The sequence below is a fragment of the Rhineura floridana genome, chromosome 5 (genome assembly GCF_030035675.1).
Source record: "Rhineura floridana isolate rRhiFlo1 chromosome 5, rRhiFlo1.hap2, whole genome shotgun sequence".
In the NCBI taxonomy this organism is placed as follows: domain Eukaryota; kingdom Metazoa; phylum Chordata; class Lepidosauria; order Squamata; family Rhineuridae; genus Rhineura; species Rhineura floridana.
Window position 1 is genome coordinate 44,113,302 of NC_084484.1, and position 8,961 is coordinate 44,122,262.

At 47.0% G+C, this 8,961-nt stretch overlaps 1 protein-coding gene across 3 annotated transcripts in view; it reads left to right on the plus strand.

Moving 5' to 3' along the window:
* PCCA (propionyl-CoA carboxylase subunit alpha) overlaps positions 1-8,961 on the plus strand; it is a 437,395-nt gene that overhangs the window by 424,705 nt on the left and 3,729 nt on the right. The gene's annotated exons all lie outside the window — the stretch shown is intronic.

Sequence of the window (8,961 nt, forward strand, 5' to 3'; positions counted from 1 at the left end):
TCTCAAAGATATTCATTTTCCGGCTTAAATAATACAGGCAGGCAAAAAGATACACACAATTATGCAGTGAAAGAAACTGAACAAAGCCCAAGAGAATGAATGAAAGAGGAAAGGGAGAGATATTGGCAACTAATTTTAGGATTTGCTGTTTTGCAACACAGTGGGGGGGAAAGCGATAAAGGATTGACATAAAGAACAATTATTAAATGTGGGTGCTTAAGTGACACTTTCTACTAAAGCCATTTTAAACAAATTGGCTATTATTAGAAGTAATGCCACCGTATTTAAACACTGAGTATCTATGGAAATAAAAGTTTCCTCCTAAGGCAGAGAACTAACGTAAGTTAGTTTTCTTACAAGGGTTTACTGGATGATTTTCATTCTAAAGAATACAATTACCCATTACCCCTGGAAACTATGTGGGAGGAGGTAACACAGATAGAGGAGGGGTACATATGGAACAAAATTAGGGTCCAAAGCTCATTGGGGGGGCATCAGGCAACCCCCTGTATCTGTATGTAAGTTTTTTAAAAAAATCTTTGTGGGATCATAGGCAGAACCCATTGGATCTCTGGGGAACTTACTGAGGGTGGGGGCAGGAGGTTGAGTAAATACATTTGCTAGATAGAGCTAGAGGACATTCCTGGTTAGGGATGACTCCTATTGGTCGTGACAGGCAGGGTCTCTAAACTTCTTAGTCTCCTATCGAGGGGGAGGAGTCGTCCCTCTCTCCAGACTGGCCCTGCTTGCGGTCAGTGAAGCTTGGGTCTGTTCTTCCCTCTGGTCAGAACTTCCTTTTGTCTGTTTTTTGCTACCTTTTCCTATTGCTCTTCTCTCAGTAATTCTCTCCTTACTTTGATAACTATATTCCTCTTCCCTCTCATCCCTTACTGTCTTTCTTCCCCCCCCCCCCGCCTTCACTCTGTGGTCTGGGGTTTGGGAGGCTTATTGAGCCTGGCTAGCTGCAGCGTCCCAGCTACAGCGGCAGCCACTTAGGAACGAAGACTGACTCCCTGCTCCATGGAGCCACATTTCTTACCACACCCATATGAGCGGGATCGTGGTCTCCGGCTGCCCCCCTTCCTGAGAACTAGCACAACGGGCTGCCTGGGGGTATCTAGCCCCGAATTCAGAACATAAATGGCAGCAGGGGTTGAATGGCACCCACTAAGGCGGCTCACCATCATGGCGGCTCACCATCATGGCGTCTTCCCATGCTTTTCTCCCAAGCACAGAACAGCCGTGGCCGCCATTCAGATGGCTTCGTCTGCTCCCTCCTTGTTTTCCCACCAAGACTCCTGCCATGCGGGAGACATGATGGACTTTAGGGAGCTGCAAGAGCAAGGCTCAACGAATTTTCAATCTGTGCTCTCTCCATCCCCAAATGGGCAGCGGGGGGGGTGAGTATTAATGATGAAGGTATGGAAGCTTCCCCCCCCCAGTTTCCCAAGTCTATGTCATGGGTTAAGGACTTTATAGCCTCTGAAATCAGTGTCTCCCTTCGTCATGCCTTAAACATAAGTGGGGCATACACTCAAGCAGGTGCTCCCATAAGAGAAAGCTGAGGCGCAGATCTTACTCTAGCGACTCTAGCAGGGAGGGGAGATTTAGCAGTTCACTATCGCGCCACAGTTTTTCCAGATCTCTTCCTTCCTTTACTCCAGCCACCAGCCGGAATGGCATGCCTACTGCCACCATATCGGGGGCACATCTCCACCCCCGTCACATCATGCAGTGGGGGAGGGGAGTCCCAGCAGCCTCTACAGGGGACAAGGATCTTACTGGACGCAGTGATCTCTGCTGAAGGGGAGGGAGGGCTAAGGACCACTGTGATAAGCGGGTCGAATGGGCCCTTCGCAAGAGTTTCGAGGCAGATGCTGTGGGCTTCAGGGCCGTGGCCACTTCCTCAGTTTTCTCCAGGGTATTGTTCATGTGGGCAAAAGAGCTGGGCACAAGGGACGATGTTCCCAAGTTTGTGAAAGATGGTTTAAAGAAAATGGTGTATGCCTCAGCTCTGTCTGCTGATGTGTCTATGGACACCTTACAGTTTGCGGCACGGTCCATGGCAGCATCTACCGTGGCATGATGCAACATTTGGCTCAGGCAATGGGCAGTGGATGCAGGGTTACAGACTCGCCTCACTGCCCTCCCCTTTTCAGGCTCTAAGTTGTTTGGTGAATCTCTGGAGACTTACCTGGTGGAAAGGAGAGACAAAAAGAAAGTGCTTCTGATGGCTAAAAGAGGGGAACGGAAAAACAGACAGGACCAGTTCTTTCGTTCCTCAAGACAGCCCTCCAGATTCAGAAGCCAATCTTTCAGAAGGTTTCACTGGGGCAGACAGGACAGAGGTGATGGCCACACCTCCTTAACAAAATCAGGAGGCATGTCTTTCTCCTCAGGGAGACTCCAGAAAGGCACCCAAAAGGGCCACTCATCCTGACTAGCATCCCTCACGGGGTGGGAGCAAGGCTGCTGGAGTTCTCCTCCTGGTGGAGAGACATCACTTTGGACAATTGTGTACGGGAGACAGTATCCACAGGGTATGCAATAGAGTTTGTCCAACCTCCACACAATCCGTTCTTGCCCACCCCATGGTCCCAAAAACTGGAGAACTACCAACGTTACCCGGAGGCCATTCAGCACCTGCTGAGCATTCAGGCTGCAAGAAAAGGGGATTGGTTGACCTCTGTGGACCTCTCAGAGACGTATCTGCACATTTCAATTTGCAGGCAACACAGGAGATTTCTCCGGTTCTCACATGACAATAGACACTTCCAGTACTGGGCGTTGCCTTCAGACTCTCCTCAGCAGTGAGAGTCTTCACCAAGGTGCTGATAGCCCTGGTGGCCCATCTTCGAACAATGGGGATCTGTGGACATGCCTACCTGGATGACATACTGGTGAGAGCACCATCAGAGGGCCAGTCCCAGATGGACACCCACCTCACGCTAGCCTGGCTCCAAGGGCTGGGTTTTGTGGTAAACACAGAGAAGAGCATGCTGATCCCATCACAAGTGATCTCGCACTTGGGGATACAGCTGGACATGCGCTTCTTCCGGATGAGACCGAAGAAAGGGTGCTAAAAATCAACTGCTTCTGGAAACAGCCTCATCTCCCGGAATGGACCTGATGCTCCTAGCTCAACTCCAAGGACTCATGGTCTCATCATTCAGCATGGTCCCATGGGCCCAATTCCACTCGAGGACACTACAGGAGCTCCTGCTACCCCACCAGGAAGCCATTCTGCTTAAGCGTAGATGCACGGTAATGATCCCCCTGGCAGCGATGGCAGAGCTCAGGTGTTGGTTGAAACCCCAGCGGTTGACCCAAGGGGTCAGCCTGGAAGACCTGCCATGAATAAACATGACCTCAGATGCAAATCTGTGTGGATGGGGGGCTCACCTGGATCACAAGGTGACACAGGGCACCTGGTCAATGTCGGAATCGGAGCTCAGCATTAATGTACTGGAGTTACAGGCCATCAGGCTAGGTCTGAGGGCATTCACATCAGAGATCAAAGGGAAACATCTCTTTATACGCACCGACAACTCATCTATGAAAGCTTATGTCAACAAACAAGGGGGCACTTGATCGAGAGGTCTGACGCTGGAAGCGGAGCGCCTGTTCAAATGGGTGGAGAGACAGCTGGCCTCCCTGAAGGCTGAACACCTGGCAGGCACAAACAACTTTGTAGCTGACTGGCTCAGCAGGACATTGGTCAAGGAGGCGGAGTGGCAGCTGAACCCAGCAGTTTTTCACCAGGTGGTGTGACGGTGATGTGAACCAATAGTGGACCTCTTTGTCACCCCTGAAAACACGCAGCTGGACAGGTTCTTCACTCAAACACCATGTCTTCAGGCCCAGGGCACAAACATTCTCAAGATGCAGTGGCCGCAAGGCCTTCTATATGCCTTTCCCCCTTTTGGATTGATACAGCACACAATTCAACTGGTTTGGACTTTCAGGGCAGAACTGATCGTTGTGGCTGCTTATTGGCCAAGATGCCCTTGGTTTCCAAACGTGTTGAATCTGTCAGTCAGGACCCCATGGCAGCTGCCAACACAACCGGATCTCCTATTACAGGGTCCAGTATTCCATCCTCGGCCAGAACTATTCTGGCTAACAGCTTGGAGGCTGAGCAGCTCTGGCTGAGCAACATGGGATTCACTGGGAGAGTTTTAGACACTCTGCTGGCTTCCCGTAGACAATCCACGAACAGAGTATACTCCTCCACGTGGAAGGTCCTCCTGTCCTGGTGTTCCATGAATGAGGCTGAACCACTGTCCAGGGACATCAGGGTCCTCTTGGGGTTCCTTCAGTTGGGTCTGGATATGGGACTGAGCGCAGCCACCATTAGGCATCAAGCAGCTGCCCTCAGTAGCATTCTATTCAGTCTGGGCGGTCCTTCACTCTCATTCAACTCCTTAAGTGTTTTCTCAAGAGGGTTGCTCTTGTTTTCCCCTAGACAGTCCATAGGTTCCTAATCTGGATGTTGATGGCATTAACGGGTCCACCATTTGAACCGATGACTACCTGCCCCTTGAACTTGCTGACCTCCAAAAAAGTTTTCCTGGTAACCATTACTTCTGCACGCAGAGCTTCCGAATTAGGGGCCTTATCCTCAGACCCCCAATTGTGTATATTCCATCAGGACAAGGTGGTCCTTCGACCAGGTCCATCCTTTCTACCCAAGGTCAACTTGGTTTTCCACAGGTCCCAGGAAGTGATTCTGCCTTCTTTTTGTCCCGCACCATCCTGCGCATCCTAGGTGGCATTCCCTAGATGTGAAGAGGGCACTTTGTTTCTACTTAGACTGCACACTAGAGTTTAGGAGGTCAGAGGCCCTCTTCGTGTCTTTCTCTGGAAAATCGAGAAGGTGTAAGGTGACAACTGTGTCTATTTCCTGCTGGTTAAGAATTGCTATAGCACAAGCATATGAGGCGTTTGGTAAGGAACCCCCATTGGGTACCACTCAATTCGGTGGGCAGCAGCATGTAAAGGGGGTTTCCCTATTGTGGATATCTGTAGGGCGACCACTTGGGCCTCTCCACACACCTTCATTAGGCACTACAAAATATATTCATTTTCCTCAGTGGACGCTGCATTTGGTAGGAAGGTGCTCCAGAAGGTGTTGCCTCACTAGACAGAGGAATCCGACTCCCACCCTGTGTACTAGTATACTGCTCTGTTATATCCCTAACCAGGAATGTTCTCCAGCCCTATCTAGCAAAAATGGAAATTTCCTTATTGTGAATTTCTATTTGTAGATAGGGCTGGAGGACATTCCAACCACCTCTCATTCCTCTGCTATGACTTTCTGGAGCGAGGGGTTGGGGGCTTAGGGCTTCTGCCAGCACCTTACATTCTCACACAATGTTTAGTAACGTGTGTCTCTATTCCCGTGTGACATTATGTCCAGTTGTCTGTTTCTGTCCATTACCTTTTCTCTAGTTATTACCTTGTACAGGCTTCTACTAAAAGAATGTCTGCATGGTTGATGTTAATGGGTTGAGGAGTTGTTCTTGCTCTGTCAGCTCGGTCGGGAATGTTTCATATGATTGGCCCTGCCCATATGTTTCTCATCCCAGCTGTGTGGGATCCCCTTAAGGAAATGGGTACCTACGTTTCCATGGGAGATGGGTACACTGAAGTGCTTTCAGACTGTAGTGTAGCATCCTGGGTTAAACTAGCATGTTGCATGGGACTGTTTGCCAGACTGGACTGAAGGACACTGCGTTGACAGGGATTATCCTCCCTCTGGTAGTGACAAGCAGTGACTGTTTCAATCTTCTGCCTCCTCTTCAGGGGGAGGAGCCATCCCTCCCACCCAGACTGACACTATCTGTGGGTGAGAGGATGTGGGTTTGGCTTGCTCTGCAGCCTTTTCCACTGTGTAGTTTTAGGAACTGCTTTTTTTGTGAGTTCTCCTGTCAGTCATTGCGGCACTAAGGAAGGGGGACTGGAGGACCTCCATCGATCTCTCCGAGGTGTAACTGCACATTCCAGATCAGCCAAGTCACCGCAAATTTCTTTGGTTCTCATACACTTCCAGTATCATGCCCTCCCATTCTGCCTGTCCTTGGCGCTGAGGATGTTCACCAAAGTGTGGGTTGCCTTGGTCTTCTACCTTCACACTAGATGGATCTGTCTTCATCCCTGTCTGGATGATATTCTGATCCGGGCTTTGTCTCGCGAACAGTGTTGCATAAGACTGTTGTATGGACTGCTTCTGGCATAACAAATTTCCTTCTGGGTGTTGTCATAATGTTATTTAGGACATTAGTTAAGAAGACAGGGCAGAAAAAGGGTGTGGGGATTCCCATTTTATGTGCATGCAATGAAACAACTGTGTGTGGTGTGTGCATTTATCACACATGACAGCAATGATGAAGGGAGGCAAGGGACAGCATGAGATGAACATGAGCAAATGCAGCTATATATACCTGGGCTTTATTTTGGTTTGAGGTGGGCTAAGATGTTCAGCCAAAAGCTCCACAAAGAAAGTGAGCTTTGCGGAACAGTTTGAAGGAAATGAGAGGTTTCAGCCATAGGTATTCTGGGAGGGAACTGGGCATAAGGAGAAACAAGGGATAAAGTAGAGCAGGGGACTGAGTGGCTGAGGGTGTTAGAGTTGGAAGATCAAGAGTTGGAAGAGTCACAGGCAAGGATGTAAGGAAATGTGTGTAGGAAATTTGTCATAAGAGACCCCTGCTCTCTCATACAGAGTGCTAGTTTAGTCCCAATAGTTGAGGGAGTTCGTTCCAGGTCAACAAAGAGGCAGTGTGATTCAGTCTATATTGGTTTTTTTGCTATGTGGAACAAGCACACAACTGAGCGGCAGCCATTAGAAACAATGAACTTACATGTTGTGGGCTACCTGTATGGTTGACTGCCTAACCGTCATTAGCTTGATGGGCTGCGGCTTGGATCAGCATGACACAGTGTAATATGAAAGTACTTTTACATCCTTTTAAAAAGACATTAATTGGGTTAAGATCCACTGATCCCAATGGAACGAATGTCCAATTACATTTTTAGGATTGGGTTGCCAGGCTGACTCTCAATGCAAGGCTAGTTGCAACCTGAATTATGGAAGTTACTTTCCTTTTTGTAAATCATACAGGAGAACACCTGGCCACCATCATTATTCAAGGTTGTCTTTGAGGGTGCTTATTTGCAAAGTCTATTTATGAACTCCTGATGTTTATTCTTTTCATAATCCACATAGAATGAATGAATGAATTATATAAATTGTTATATTGCAAATGAAATAGAATAAACATTTAAGAAATGCTAAATTTAGCTTTGCTGTGTGGGAGCTACTTCAGTGCAGCTCCTTCCTGTACAGTGAAGGTAATGGCAGAAGCCCTCTGGGCTACATGGGAAGAAGCTACATGATAGTTCCTCTACATGCCAGTATCAACTCTCTTGGAAACCTTGGTGTAGAGAGGAGCCCATGCTGTGGAAGGGACATGACAAGAGACTCTGAGCTGTTGTATATATTATGCAGAATAAGGTGGTAGAATTCTGGACTGCGGGGGTGGGGAGGCATATTTTTTAATACCCCCACATAAAAAGCATCTAGCATGTAATAAACTAGCCACATCAAGGAGAAAGGTTTGTGTGTATCTATTGGATTGTGAGCATATTGTAACTTTTGTAGTGTTGAGTTTTTAGTTGCTATACAGGAATAATATTCTTGTTCAAAAAATCATAGTTGCCTCCATGATGTGCTAGATTGCTACATGAAGGATGCATTTTCCATGGGAAACATTTATGAGCCTGTAACACATACACAAATGTAGTCTGAAGTGCTACTGAAGTAGTGGTCAAGAATTCTACTACCTCACTCTGCATTATGTATAAAACAGCTCTAACAGCAAAAGACTTTAACAGGGCTTATGGTTAAACTGTATTCTTTTTTATAGCTCTACATCTTACTTTTAACTAAATTTACGACGACTGTTTTCCCTACTAGACTATAGATTATGGGTCCTCTCTGAAGTGTATGGTATGTACACACAATATAATGCATGGGTTGCCCATGTGGCACCCATGGACCTGAACAGGCCTCCTTTGGTGCCCACAGGGTTCCATCCCCCTGCTGAAATTAGGCTTGAAAGAATCCTCCTTTAACCAATAGAAGGCCTTTTTTCCTTCAAACTTCAAATTGTGGCATGGGGGTGATTTCAGGGAGGGTTATCCCTGGGGAACTGAGAGTTGCCACACACACATGTGATGCCCACAACAGTTTCTCTGGTTTGCAGATATTACCATGGGCCAAAAACGGTTGGTGACACCTTATGTAATTTATGTTCATTACATGGAGGAGGAGGGATCAAAATAAAAAAGAATAGTTTCTGTCCCCTGATATCAGATGTTTGTAGGTGTCAAGAAAGTATGAAAGAAATGAAGACACTATTGATGGGAAAATAGAGCAGGTACCTGTGGACATAGACAGCAAGTGTTTCATGGGAGAGACAAAGTCTGGTGGTTTTGAGAATTAGTGTAACAAATATATTGATCTGTGCAATAGATCTGTTTGACCTTTTTATTTAATATGCTGCTTCCAGTGACAGAATTGCACAAGTGGGTTGTATAATCTTGAAAGTTAGAATGTCACATTTTTTATTATGCATTTCAGTTCCTTTACCTAGGATTTCAGATCTTATATAGAAGAACCTCAGATTGCTCCCACCTCTGGTTTGGAAATAGTGTAGTCTCCAAAGGAAATGGGTCTTGCTTTTCGGCTCTCAGTGTGGGCCCTGTGGCTAGTCTTTCAAAAAGCATAGTGAATTTCAGATATGAATTAGGGAAAGTGACACTCTCAGTAAATTGTGATGCTTGATTTTGTAGAAGAAATGATCTAAGGAAACAGATTGCCCAACTTCCTATAAAGCTGCCTATTTGTCAGATAAAGGTGGCCTGTCTCATTGACAAGAGATGTGCCTATCTCACACT